The sequence below is a fragment of the Cervus elaphus genome, chromosome 23 (genome assembly GCF_910594005.1).
Source record: "Cervus elaphus chromosome 23, mCerEla1.1, whole genome shotgun sequence".
In the NCBI taxonomy this organism is placed as follows: domain Eukaryota; kingdom Metazoa; phylum Chordata; class Mammalia; order Artiodactyla; family Cervidae; genus Cervus; species Cervus elaphus.
The window spans coordinates 68,874,132-68,886,359 of record NC_057837.1 but is presented as its reverse complement, the minus strand read 5'-3'; positions in this window follow the sequence as shown (position 1 = coordinate 68,886,359).

The window sequence follows — 12,228 nt, the reverse complement described above, 5'->3', positions numbered from 1 at the left end:
ACAATAATAAAGATTTTAAAAAATATGAAAGGGACCTTCCTTGGTGGTCCAGTGGTTAAGACTTCGAGATTCCAATTCAGAAGGCCTGGATTTGATCCCTGGTCAGGGAACTAGATCCCACATGCCACAATTAAAACCCAAATTAAAAAAAATAAATAAAATATATGAAGGGACATTGTACAGTTTGGTGCTAAGTGGGGTGAGTCAGGATGGCTGGGAGGTTGGTCAAGCTGGGGGGATTTAGGGGTGAGTCAGGATTCAGATGCTGAGTGAGTAGTAAGCCTGGGAGGCTGGACTTCAAGGCCAAGCTTCGGGTGACAGGGGATTCTTCTAGTGGCCCCAAAGACAAGCTTTTGATGGTAAGCCCAGTTATTCCCACAGCCTATTCCCTGCCTTCCCCAACCCAGCATACTGGGGAAGTAAATGGGGTCTTCCAGGTGTGGCAGGGGGAATAATGCTGCCCATCCCCCAAGATGTCCACCTTCTAATCTCAAGAATTTGTGATGTAGGTTATGTAGAAAGGGGGAATTAAGATTGCAGATGGGATTAAAGTTGATAATCAAAAACCCGTAAAATTGAGAGTTCACCCTAAATTATCATGGTAGTCAGTCACTCAGTCGTGTCCGACTCTTTGTGACCCCATGGACTGTAGCCTACCAGGCTCCTGTCCATGGCATTATCCCGGCAAGAATACTGGAATGGGTTGCCTTTCCTCCTCCACGGAATCTTCCAGGGTGGGCCCATGTAATCATGAGAATCCTTAAAAGATGAAAGAGGGAGGCAGAAGAGGAGTCAGTGTTGGAGTAATTCCCTGTCAGGACTCGATGGACCATTGCTGGCTTTGAAGATGGAAGGGGATCATGAATCTAGGGGTGGAGGTGACCTCTGATGGCTGGAAAAAGCCAGGAACGAGTCTTCCCTGCACCCTCCAAAAATGATCGAACCTCTGCTGGCACCTTGATTTTGCCCCATGAGACCTGCTTTGGACTTCCTACCTCCAGCGCTGTAAGATAATAAATTCATGTTGCTTTAAATCACTAAGTTATGTGATCTGTTACAGCAGCTGTAGAAAACTAATACAGGAGGGATCTTGGTTTAAAGGGTCAAGGTTTTTAGGGTCAGGAGTGAGTTGCATCCAGCCCTGTTGGGACTTTGTATGGCACAGCCTCAGCTCCACCCAACACCAGGAATGGATGTGGGTCTGAGTGACCCTAAACAAGCTTGGAGTCCAGAGATGAAAGAGCCAGCTGCCTAGTGGATGGAGATGCAGCTTTCTGGTCTGGGGAATGGGGGTGATGGCAGGTACAGAAGATGCATTGCTCTTCCTCTCCAGGACCATGACTTGCAGCAGCCTGTGTGAGGAAGGTGTCCCTGAAGAATGGGACTTCATCTCCAGTTCCACCTACCTCTGCTGTGTGACTCAATGTGAGATCTCATCTCTCTGAGCCTTAACACTTCAACCTGTCAAATGGGTATCACATTGGCCTTCCCAAGTTGATTGGGTCAGATGAGGGCCCATCTATGAAGCACTCAGGATAGTCCTTGGTTCAAATGGGAAGCTGAGAGAGGGAGATCCAGTGTGAGGAAGGTGGGTAGCGCTCACCTGGCCTGCCTTCCCGGGAGGCCTTACAAGGTTCCCCAGAATTTCTGCAGGTGTAATCTGTCGGTCTATTCAATGGACATGCGTTCCACACTCTGCTCTGCCTTGTCATTATATTGACAGGCATGTCCAAGAAATCTCTTTTGCGTTCCTGAGCACCTTGACAAGATGTTTTCTCTGGCACACAGGTCCTTGTTTCACAGGGAGGCACAATTAGACATTTGTCACTGCTTTTGCCAGAAGCTCCAGGGAAAACTGCCCATGACTCTCAGGGTGGGTGATTCTCATGGACTTGCTAGAAGTCACTCCCTTGCTCAGTCCAGTTAAACCTCTTCCAGGGAATATGGGTAAATTTTCCCAGCTGAGTTTAAGTCGTTTAAGTCCTATGGATCAGCCAGAGCTAAACACCCTCAGTGGTTATGAACTTTAAGGTCAAAAGTCCAGTGTTGGCTTTTCTTTGAGTTACTAGCCTAGTTCCTTCATTCATCCAATACACATTTATTTACTGGGAGTAAATAAATTACATTGACTATTACATTGAATATTTACTGGGAGTGAGGCAATGTTTTGGGCACTAGAAATACATCAGTGAACAAAATAGAAATCTCTGCTCTCATGGAGCTTCAAAATGGGGGAAGAGAGAGAAAGAGAGAAACCCAAACAGCAACAAAAAGCAACTGGAATGAATATTAGGGGAAACTGGGTTAAGTGAATATGAGAACTCTACTATTTTTGCTGCTTTTCTATAAGTCTAAAATTAAAACAAAAAATAAAAAGAATATATATATATATACACTTAGTTATTATGAGTGCTATAAAGAAAACTCAGTAAAGAAAGGAAATAGGTAATTAGGGGATCTTATGAGGTGGGAGAAAGAGCTGTAGTTTTGTCTGGTCTCTTCGAAAAAGTGACATTTGAGCAAAGATTCGAAGCAGAAAAAAGGAGCAAGCCATGGGCGATGGGATATTTGGGAAAAGAATATGCCAGTTGGAGAAAATAACTGCAAAGTCTTAGTGGTAACCAGCCTCCAAGAGGAACCCCAGGGACCCCAGTATTCACACCTTTGTCCAGTACCCTCCTACACTGAATAGAGCTGACTTGTGTAATTAACAGGAGATGGGAGAAATGTGACTTCCATGGGTGAGACACCAGAGATTACAGTTGGGGCCTTGCTTTCTCTTGGATCACAGGTCCCAGCTGCCATCTTGTGAGGATGGGGAAATGTGACTGCCATGGCTGAGACACCAAAGAGATGACACTTCTGGCCCTGCTTTCTCTTGGCGCACTGGCCCCAGCCGCCATCTTGTGAGGATACTCAAGCAGCCCTGTGGAGAGGTCCCTGTGGGGAGGAACTGAGGCCTCCTGTCAATAACCAGCATTAATTTGCAGGGCCATGATAAGTCACCTTGGAAGCAGATCCTATAGCCTTTAATTTTTATTATTTAAAAAGTTTTTAATTATTTCTTTGGCTGGACCTCACAGCATGTAGGATCTTCGTTTCCCAATCAGGGATTGAACCTGTGCCCCCTGCAGTGGCAGAGAGGAGTCTCAACCACTGGACCAACAGGGAAGTCCCTCAGTCTTTTTAGATGACTGTGGCCTCACTGACACCTTGACTACTCTCTCATGAAACACTTCAAAGCGGAACCTCTTGGCTAAGTCGCTCCCAGACTCCTGTTCCACAGGAACTCTGTGAGATCAAAAAATTTTTTTAAGCAGCTAAAAACTGGGTTGATTCATTATACAGCAATAAATAACCACTACAGGTCTTGAAGTGGGAGCTGGCCCGGTTACTTGAGGAACTGCAAAGAGGCCATGTGGTTGGAAGGGTGGGTATACGGTGGAGAACAGGAGGAGATGAGGGCAGAGGGCCTGAGTCAAGCTTCCTCCTGAATAAAAGGCTTCCTCTCTGTGGGTATCATTATTATTTATTCAGCAAGTGGCCTCGCCTGAGTGTTTCTCAGGCCCAGACCTTGGGAACGAGTGTGTGATGCCCCTTTGCTTCACTCCTTTCTGGTCTTTTGAGATGCACTTAAATCTCCGCTTCCCAGGAAGTTTGTGGGGGTGTCCTTCCTGAAGTGGTTTCTATGAGACCTCACACTGAAACTGGGCCAAGCCCTCTCTGGGCATTTTTTTTTTTTTAAGGCCAGGTTTATTTTGGTAGAGAACTAACATAGATTTGAACAGCAACAGAAAGACGGAGAAAGTGAATTCGATTAATTAAGAAGAAGTTGTTCAGAGAAAAGCTCACAGGGAAGGTGAGGTTTGAGGGAGGCTGAAAAGATGGCTAACGGTTGTCGTTCAGTTGCTGAGTTGTGTCTGACTCTTTGGAATCCCACAGACTGCAGCACACCAGTCTTCCTTCCTTCTCCTTGACCAATTCCTGGAGCTTGCTCAAACGCATGTCCATTGAGTCGGTGGTGCCATCCAACCATCTCATCCTCTGTTGTCCCCTTCTCCTCCTGCCTTCAATCTTTCCCAGCATCAGGTCTTTTCCAATGAGTCAGTTCTTTGCATCAGGTGGCTAAAGTATAACATTTGGGCAAACGTGGTGAGTGAGGGCAGTGGAAACAGAAATAGCAGAGATGAGCAGGTGTGAGGAGGCTCGCTGTTTTCTGGGAATTTGGCATTGTTGGTGTGAAGACAGGGAATGGAGACGGTGAAGGTGCTGGAAAGGGAGTTGGGTGTGCAGGACTCAGTCCAGTCTGCACCCTTCAGGTCAGAGGTTTTCCCTGCAGTCGTTTTCAAATCTTCAGAGGTGGGTTCCCAGGGGTAGCCCATCTGAGACCCAGTTAGGATTACTCTGGTTAGAAAGGTCATAAGATCTATTTCAAGTTGGGGCTAGAGAAAAACAGAACTGTTGATTTACATAAAGAGACCATGGTCTGATGTAATCAAGACCCTCTTCCTTTCTCTTTTGTCCTGCCTTTTCCATATTGGCACATTCCTTAGGCTTTCTCCTTGTGGTTCCAAGACGGTGGCCAGTCTCTTTCTAGGATTCAATCTAGAAGAAAAGAGTACCTATGTTTGTCCCAGCACCTCACACAAAGTCTTGGTATTTACTTTGGTTGATTATTGAACTCATGTAGATCATGTGTCTACTCTTTAACTGATCACTGCCACCAGTGGAGATAAAAAACTTTGATTGGCTAGGCTTAGGTGCCACCTTGTAGAACCCATAGACTGAGAATAGATAAGGTAACTGATCAGATGAAAATCACTGGGTTGATGTGTCATGTGACAAGATGCAAAGAGACATATTTCACAGCTAGTCAAGAATTTTCCTCCCTAAGTATATAAGAAAGTATGGTCTGGGCACCAAATCTAATCAAACTGACACATGGTACTGAAAAGTCTCCCATTAAGCTGTCAGATGTTTGTCTTTATAGAGTCTGTGAGATAGTTACATGGTAGCCATGATCACATTATCATTATTATTGATTTGTTTCCTGCTATTTTGAGTCTTTTAACCCCCTTTGTATCAATATTACTTAAAGTTTTACTAGTTGCTATAACAGATAAACCTTACAACCTCATTAGCTTAAAACAATTTTCCTTGGAGTAAAGTCCAAAAACGTGAATTCTTGATTGGTGGTGCTGGGGCTTTGTTATACAGTCATTCAGGGATCGAAGCACCTTCCATTGTGTGGCTCCACCATGTCTTCATAGTCTTTCCTTCCAGCTAGAAGATAGGAGACGAGATGGTAGTATGGGGGGTGCCTGCTTCTTAAAGACCCCTGCCTGGAGGGGAGCTGTTCATGTTCCATTCATGCTCCATTGGTGAAAAGTAGCCACCTGGCTCCATCCAGGTGTGGGAAGAATTTGTAAAATGTCACCCTGGCTGGGCAACCAGGTTCCAGCAACTCCATACTGTGGCAAGGGAGCAGGCATCTTTGGTGGGCAGCTAGTCAACTTTGCCACACTTGCAAAGGATGGTACCCCAAATTCAAGATTTGCAAGTTACACACTAAAAAGGTGAGAATTACTGCCAAAAGGGATGTGAGACCTCTGAGGGGTTTTAGGCATCAGTGGCGTTAGTGGTAAAGAACCCACCTACTAATGCAGGAGACATAAGAGATGCGGGTTCAATCCCTGGGTTGGGAAGATCCCCTGGAGAAGGAAATGGCAACCCACTCCAGCATTCTTGCCTGGAAAATTCCATGGACAGAGGAGCCTGGTGGGCTACAGTCCATGGGGTCACAAAGAGTCGGACGCGACTGAGCACGCATACACGGGAAATATCAAGTCAATCTGTGTTCCAGGGACACGGAGATAATGGAAAAGAGGGAGGAGGTTTTGTGAAAACCTCAGTCAGACCAAGTCCCTACCATCCTCATTTGTGCCCCAGTTTTGAATGGGACAACACCCTGAGGTGCCCCACACTTACACCCAACCATCATCCTACTGAGGACTCACCTGGGAATCTCTTCTGACATCAGAGCAGTGCTAGTGAGGCAGGTACTCTTACCTGCAACTTAAAAATAAAAAACTGAAGTTCCTGGAAAGGAAGTGACTTGTCCAAGGTGCGTTGGCCCTTCAGTGGGTTGCCACTGAGACTGCTGATCTGGATTTGGATACTTTGGGGAACTCGGTGGTGCAATAGCTTGGCCATCTGATGCGAAGAACTGATTCATTGGAAAAGGCCTTGATGCTGGGAAAGATGGAGGGCAGGAGGAGAAGTGGGTGACAGAGGATGAGATGGTTGGATGACATCATTAACTCAGTGGACATGAGGGTGAGCAAACTCCAGGAGAGAGTGAAGGACCGGGAAGCCTGGCGTGCTTCAGTCTATGGGATCGCAGAGTCGGACACAACAACTGAACAACAACAATGCCAAGCATGTATTTGCCCCGTCGCATGATGTCTTCTCGGTGTCTTGGTGTCTGAGCATCCAGTGGGGACGAGGGGGCTGGCAGGTGGCTTAGATGGCCCCCTGTACCTGTACCTCCCCCAGAAGCAAAGCTTCAAGCTCTGCTCTCCATGAGCCCTGCCCATTCCACTGAATTCCCACTCCCCGCCCCCGCCCTCCAAGTCCCTCACGATGCTCTGAACATCCCCTCATCAGCTCCCAGGAGCCATCGCCGAGGCTCCTGGCCCCGGTGGGGAGGGTGACCACAGACGTGCTCCGGGGCTGCAGGAGCCCGTTCTGCTGACGTCGCAGATGGGGCCCACGCACCGGGACCTGGGGAGAGGGAGAGGAGAAAGTGGCTGAGCGCAGCTCTGCGAGGCCTGGTGATTTATGACGAGCAGCTTCCGCCGGCCATCTGGACCAGCAACTTCAGGAAGCACATCCTGTGTGGAGGCGCGGGCAGCGTGGGAGCCCTGCCAGCCAGGAGGCTGGCTTCCAGGGAGCGGAAGGAGGGAAGGGGTGATGGGGAACCAGGCCTGGGGCTGCAGCAACGCGGAAGCGGCGGAATCAGACACTTCCGGTTTCTTCCGCTCGCAGACCCTTTGGCCACGACTCTACCCTTGTGTGCTTCCCTCATAGCTCAGTAGGTAAAGACTCTACCTGCAATGCAGGAGACGCGGGTTCGATTCCTGGGTCAGGAAGATTCCCTGGAGAAGGAAATGGCAACCCACTCCAGTATTCTTGCCTGGAGAATACCATGGACAGAGGAGCCTGGCAGGCTACAATCCCTGGGGTCACAAGAGTCGGACATGATTTAGTGACTAAACCACCCTAAACCACCACACCACTACCCTTGCGGGGCCTTAGTCTTACCTACTTTAAAAGTGGGATGGTGACTGCACCTACTGCTATGTTGAGAAGCTTAAGTGGACTGTAGCTTCTCAAAGTACCCGACCCAATGCCTTGAAGGAAGAATGCTGATACCTTCGAGGATCTTCTGTGTGTCAAGTATTCAGTTCGGTGCTGGGAATACAAAGGTTCTCAGTTTGCAGGCTATTGGGGCAGGCAGGCTACTTCGAGATATTTACAAGGAACTCTGAATGGAGAGGTGGCCAGCTTTGCCTGAAGGTGAACTTTGGGCTGGACCTTAAAGGAGACATAAGAGCCCAGTGGCCAGTGAAGAGGGGACAGAGGGAACAGCCTGGGCAAATGCATGTCACACTGAGGTCAGATGTTGGTTTGTTCATTTACACTTCCAGCCCTGAGCAATCTGCTGAGCTCCAAACAAAAAAATCCAACTGCCCACTTACACTTTCATTTGGGCATCTAATCAACATCTCAGATACAGCATGGCCAGACCAGACCTACGGGTCTCCTTCCCATGGATCCCTTATCCCCCTGCATTAACCATTTTTCTTCTGGTCTAAACGATACCACTGTCCACCCAGTCACATAAGCCAAAAGAGCTAGAAAATACTAATCTCCTATTTTCCTGTTTGCCTCACTCTGTCCAGGTGTGCCTTGTTGCACCACTGTAAATGGTGGTTCCTCCTAGAATGGTTCAATATTATCTTGACCTGACATCCCCAAATCCAGTCCATTAGCAAGTCCTGTCTGTTACGACCTCCCAGGTTCATCCAGAACCCATTTAATTGTCTCGAACCTCACCACAACCATCAACGCCTGACCTGCTGCAGAGTCTTACCCAGGAGAGTACAAGCTTCTAATATTTTTTCCTGTTTCCACATCTATCTTCCACAAGCTCGTCTCCGCATCGTGACCAGAGTGATTTACAAAAGAGAAATCAAATAAAAACACTCCTCTGCTTAAAGTCTTTATCAGGCAGTTATTTTCACAGTAGTTCTGCATAACAGTTAACCTTAAAACTCCACACTACACAGCAACAAGCATTTCCTCATGTGTGTGAAGGTTGGCGGAGTCTCGGCTGACCTAGGCTGAGTTTGGCTGTAGACTATAGGTTGGGTCCAGGTCTACTGTGTATGTCTATCATCCTCTTTGGGACAGTGGCCACTGAAGGCATGTTCTTCTGATGGTGAAAAACAAGGATCTAAAGGTTCAAGAACATTTCAAGCCTTGCTCCCAATATATCCAACACCATCCCATTCTTCAAAGCAAGTCATGTGGCCAAGTCCAAGGTCAAAGAGACAGGAAGTGACCTTCATTACCATGAGGCCATGAGAAAGGTGCAGATAGATAATTTATTATAATGAAATAAAGAATTAGGACTAACCAATAACTCAACCTTCAACAAAACCTTTCAATGGCTTTCCATTAAACTTAGAATATAGGCTAAACTCCACCCCCCCTTCACCCCTGGATCTGGCTCCTGATATATCTCCACCATCAACCTGTATTGCTTTTGCCTCTACACCTTTCCCTCTGGCCATGCAGCTTTCTTGGTGTTTGGTCCAAATTCTTTTTCCATCTCAAGATGGTCACTCTTTGTGTCTGGAACACACTGCTCCCAGATCTTCACCTGGCAGGATCCTTCTGGCCATCAGGTCTCAGATGAAATGATACCTGCACCTATGGAGCCTGTTAAAGATGCAGAAGCCTGGGCTCTGCTCCCAGCGAGTCTGAAAGAGCTGGTCTAGGATTGGGTCTCAGGAGTCTGTTTCTAACCAGACACCCCCCCCCCCCCCATTGACACTGGTGCTGATGTTCCACGGACACATTCTGAGAAACACCGTTGTATGAGAAGCATGTCCCAGGAAAGAAGTGGAGGGCTTTAGTCTTTTGGGGTTTGAGAAGGCTTCCGGGTGGTGCTAGTGGTAAAGAACCTGCCTGCTGATGCAGGAAATGTAAGAGATGTGAGTTCAGCCCTTGGGTTGGGAAGATCCTCTGGAGGAGGGCATGGCAACCCACCCCAGTTTTCTTGCCTGGAGAATCCCCTTGGACAGAGGAGCCTGGTGGGCTGCAGTCCACATGGTCGCAAAGAATCAGACACGACTGAAGTGACTTAGCACACAGCACACACCAGAAGAGGTAGTAGCTGAGCTAGGGTTTGAAGAATGTGGGGAGGTCTTCAGGCTGACAAGACTCTATGTTTGGGGGATTATCTCATGACTGTGAGCTGCCCAGGTCTGAAGTTCCAAGTGATTCTCTCTGGGTCCCTCAGTCTATTCAGCCTGGACCCAGTTGGCGCTGCCTCCCACTGACAGCCAGAACTGACCATATTATATATGACCACCATCCGAGCTTCTTGAGACAACCAATTCCACAGGAAGTCTTAGAAAGCTTTTTCTCTCTAAATGATCTTTTTTTTTTTTTTTTTTTTTTTACTGTCTGTCACCTAGAGTTGTAGAGATTTTATATCATCTATGAAATCCTATTAAGATTTTATTTCCTTATTTTCCTTTTATGATGACCGGGATTTCCTTCCGGAGACGAGGCCCTCAGGAAGTGGGCATGCCTTGGCGGGAGTCAGGCCCTGGGGAGGGTGCATTACTCAGTGACAGCACAGGCATTGAGAGCTGGCAGCATCCTTTGTGGTCCTGTGGCCCATTTTCCGCTGAAGGGTTCCTCTGTGGGGCATCCTTTGGCCTAGGAGACACAGCCATGGGACTGTAGAGTCAGAGAAATGATTTTAGAGTTGGAACAGCTGGGTTATGACCCAGTACTACTTAATGGGCTGGGCTTTTGGGTTGCTATGGTTTTGGGTGAATTTAGGCAAGCCGTTTGCCTTCTTTGAACCTTATTTTTTATGTGTGTATATGTGCTATGCTATGCTAAAGACAAGATGTCATAAGTGCTCTGTAAACAGGGATTGTCTCAAACAGGTTCAGTGATGGGGAACCTGTTTGAGAGACTTACTACTTTGACAAGCAGAGTATTGCAATCTGGTTGCTTCTGGATGTACTTAGCCAGCCCATTGGTGATCTCTCCCAATTTCAAGTCATTTAACTTGAACCTCAAACTTCAGGAGCCTCACTGAAGCCACTGACTTAATATTGATTAAGTCAATATTAAGGAAAAGATTCAGGGATAGAGATGTATGGACTGGAGACTTCATTTCAGGCTGTTGGTTCTCAACTGGCTTCTTAAGAGAATGACTTGTGATGATAACATAACCTACCCAAAGCTCAGACCTTCAGTTCTGTTCAGTTCAGTCGCTCAGTCATGTCTGACTCCTTGTGACCCCATGGACTGCAGCACCTGCTAGGCCTCCCTGCTCATCACCAACTCCTGGAATTTACTCAAACTCATGTCCATTGAATCGGTGATACCATCCAACCATCTCATCCTCTGTCGTCCCCTTCTCCTCCTGCCTTCAATCATTCCCAGCATCAGGGTCTTTTCAAATGAGTCAGTTCTTTGCATCAGGTGGCCAAAGTATTGGAGTTTTAACTTCAGCATCAGTCCTTCCAAGGAATATTCAGGCCTGATTTCCTTTAGGATGGACTGGTTGGATCTCCTTGCAGTCCAAGGGACTCTCAAGAGTCTTCTCCAATACCACAGTTCAAAGGCATCAAGTTCGGTCCTTATTCCAGGTTTACTAAGTAAAACTCAACAGAGGTATGAGTGTGGTTATTGAAGTTCTCCAGTTAATTCTAATTTTACAGCCAGGGTGACAGTCTCCTTTTAGGTATATTCAGTCAGTCATGGATCCACCCTGGAGCACTGGCATAGCTCACATTTTCCCACGTGTTCACAAGGACATCATCTCGAAAGCATCTGTTGAATGGATGCCTGTTTCATTCCAGACACAGGATGTGGAGCCCGAATTTATCTAGGGCACCCCAAGTTGGGATTAAACCTGGGACTGTATTAACAAAATTCACCCTTGTTTTATGGGTTCTGACCCCTGAATGGGCCCCTGAAAAGTCCTCCCAATTTTGTCAAGGAGTCCCTTATATATTTAGGAAACATCTCATTCCCCATGTGGTGATGTGTGCTGATTTCTTTCTCTCCGATTCCTTCTTTCTTGGTGACACCCACTGCCTGTGAATCAGAAGGCAGTAGAGCATCCATTGCTTCCCCTTCTGCTGGTGCTCCCTGCTAGGATGCAAATGCCCGTATCCAGGGTGCAGTATCCCAGACATTGGTACCTTTCCTTGGCATCCCCATTGATTAAGTTGCACTGGGTCTGGTGCAGAAGTGAACGGAAGGCTCGCCTTGGGGGGGTCACACTTTGCCATGTGGGTTTCACAGTAGGGCTGTTTGTTGCAAGTCTCTTTTGAGTTCAGCCTCAGCAGCCTCTTCCTGAAACCTCTCCCCAGAGAACCTGGTCCTGGACCTGATTATTCAGGCTAACTCATCACGGCCTCTCTAGTGTGTGTTTTGGCTCTTTTCCCTCCAAACTAAAAAGACGTAACTGATTGCAACCCAAATTGACTTGCACACATCACCTCCTGGCCAGGTGACCCCCAAATTCGCCTTATGAGCCCAGGGTACTCAGTAGCCTGTCTTAGAAACCCAGGCCCAATTCAGACCACAGTGTGGCCTCAGCTTCGGTCAAAGCTGGGACTTCCGAGTGTGTTCCAACCCCCTGGTCTCTTAATTTAGCCCTGCCATCTGGGAGAAATAATTATATTAATAGCTGCTGTTTATTAAGTTCTTAGTCTGGACTGGCATCGTGCTAAGTGCTGTACATATCTCATTTAATTAATTCATGCAAAAGCGTTATTGACTGGGTGCTATTTTGACCCGTTATATAGATGAAGGAAAAAAGGATCAGAATGGTAAATTTCCAGTGTCACTTAGCATGGAGGTGGAGAAGCTGGGATCTGGATTCAGATCTGGGTAACTCAGATAGCC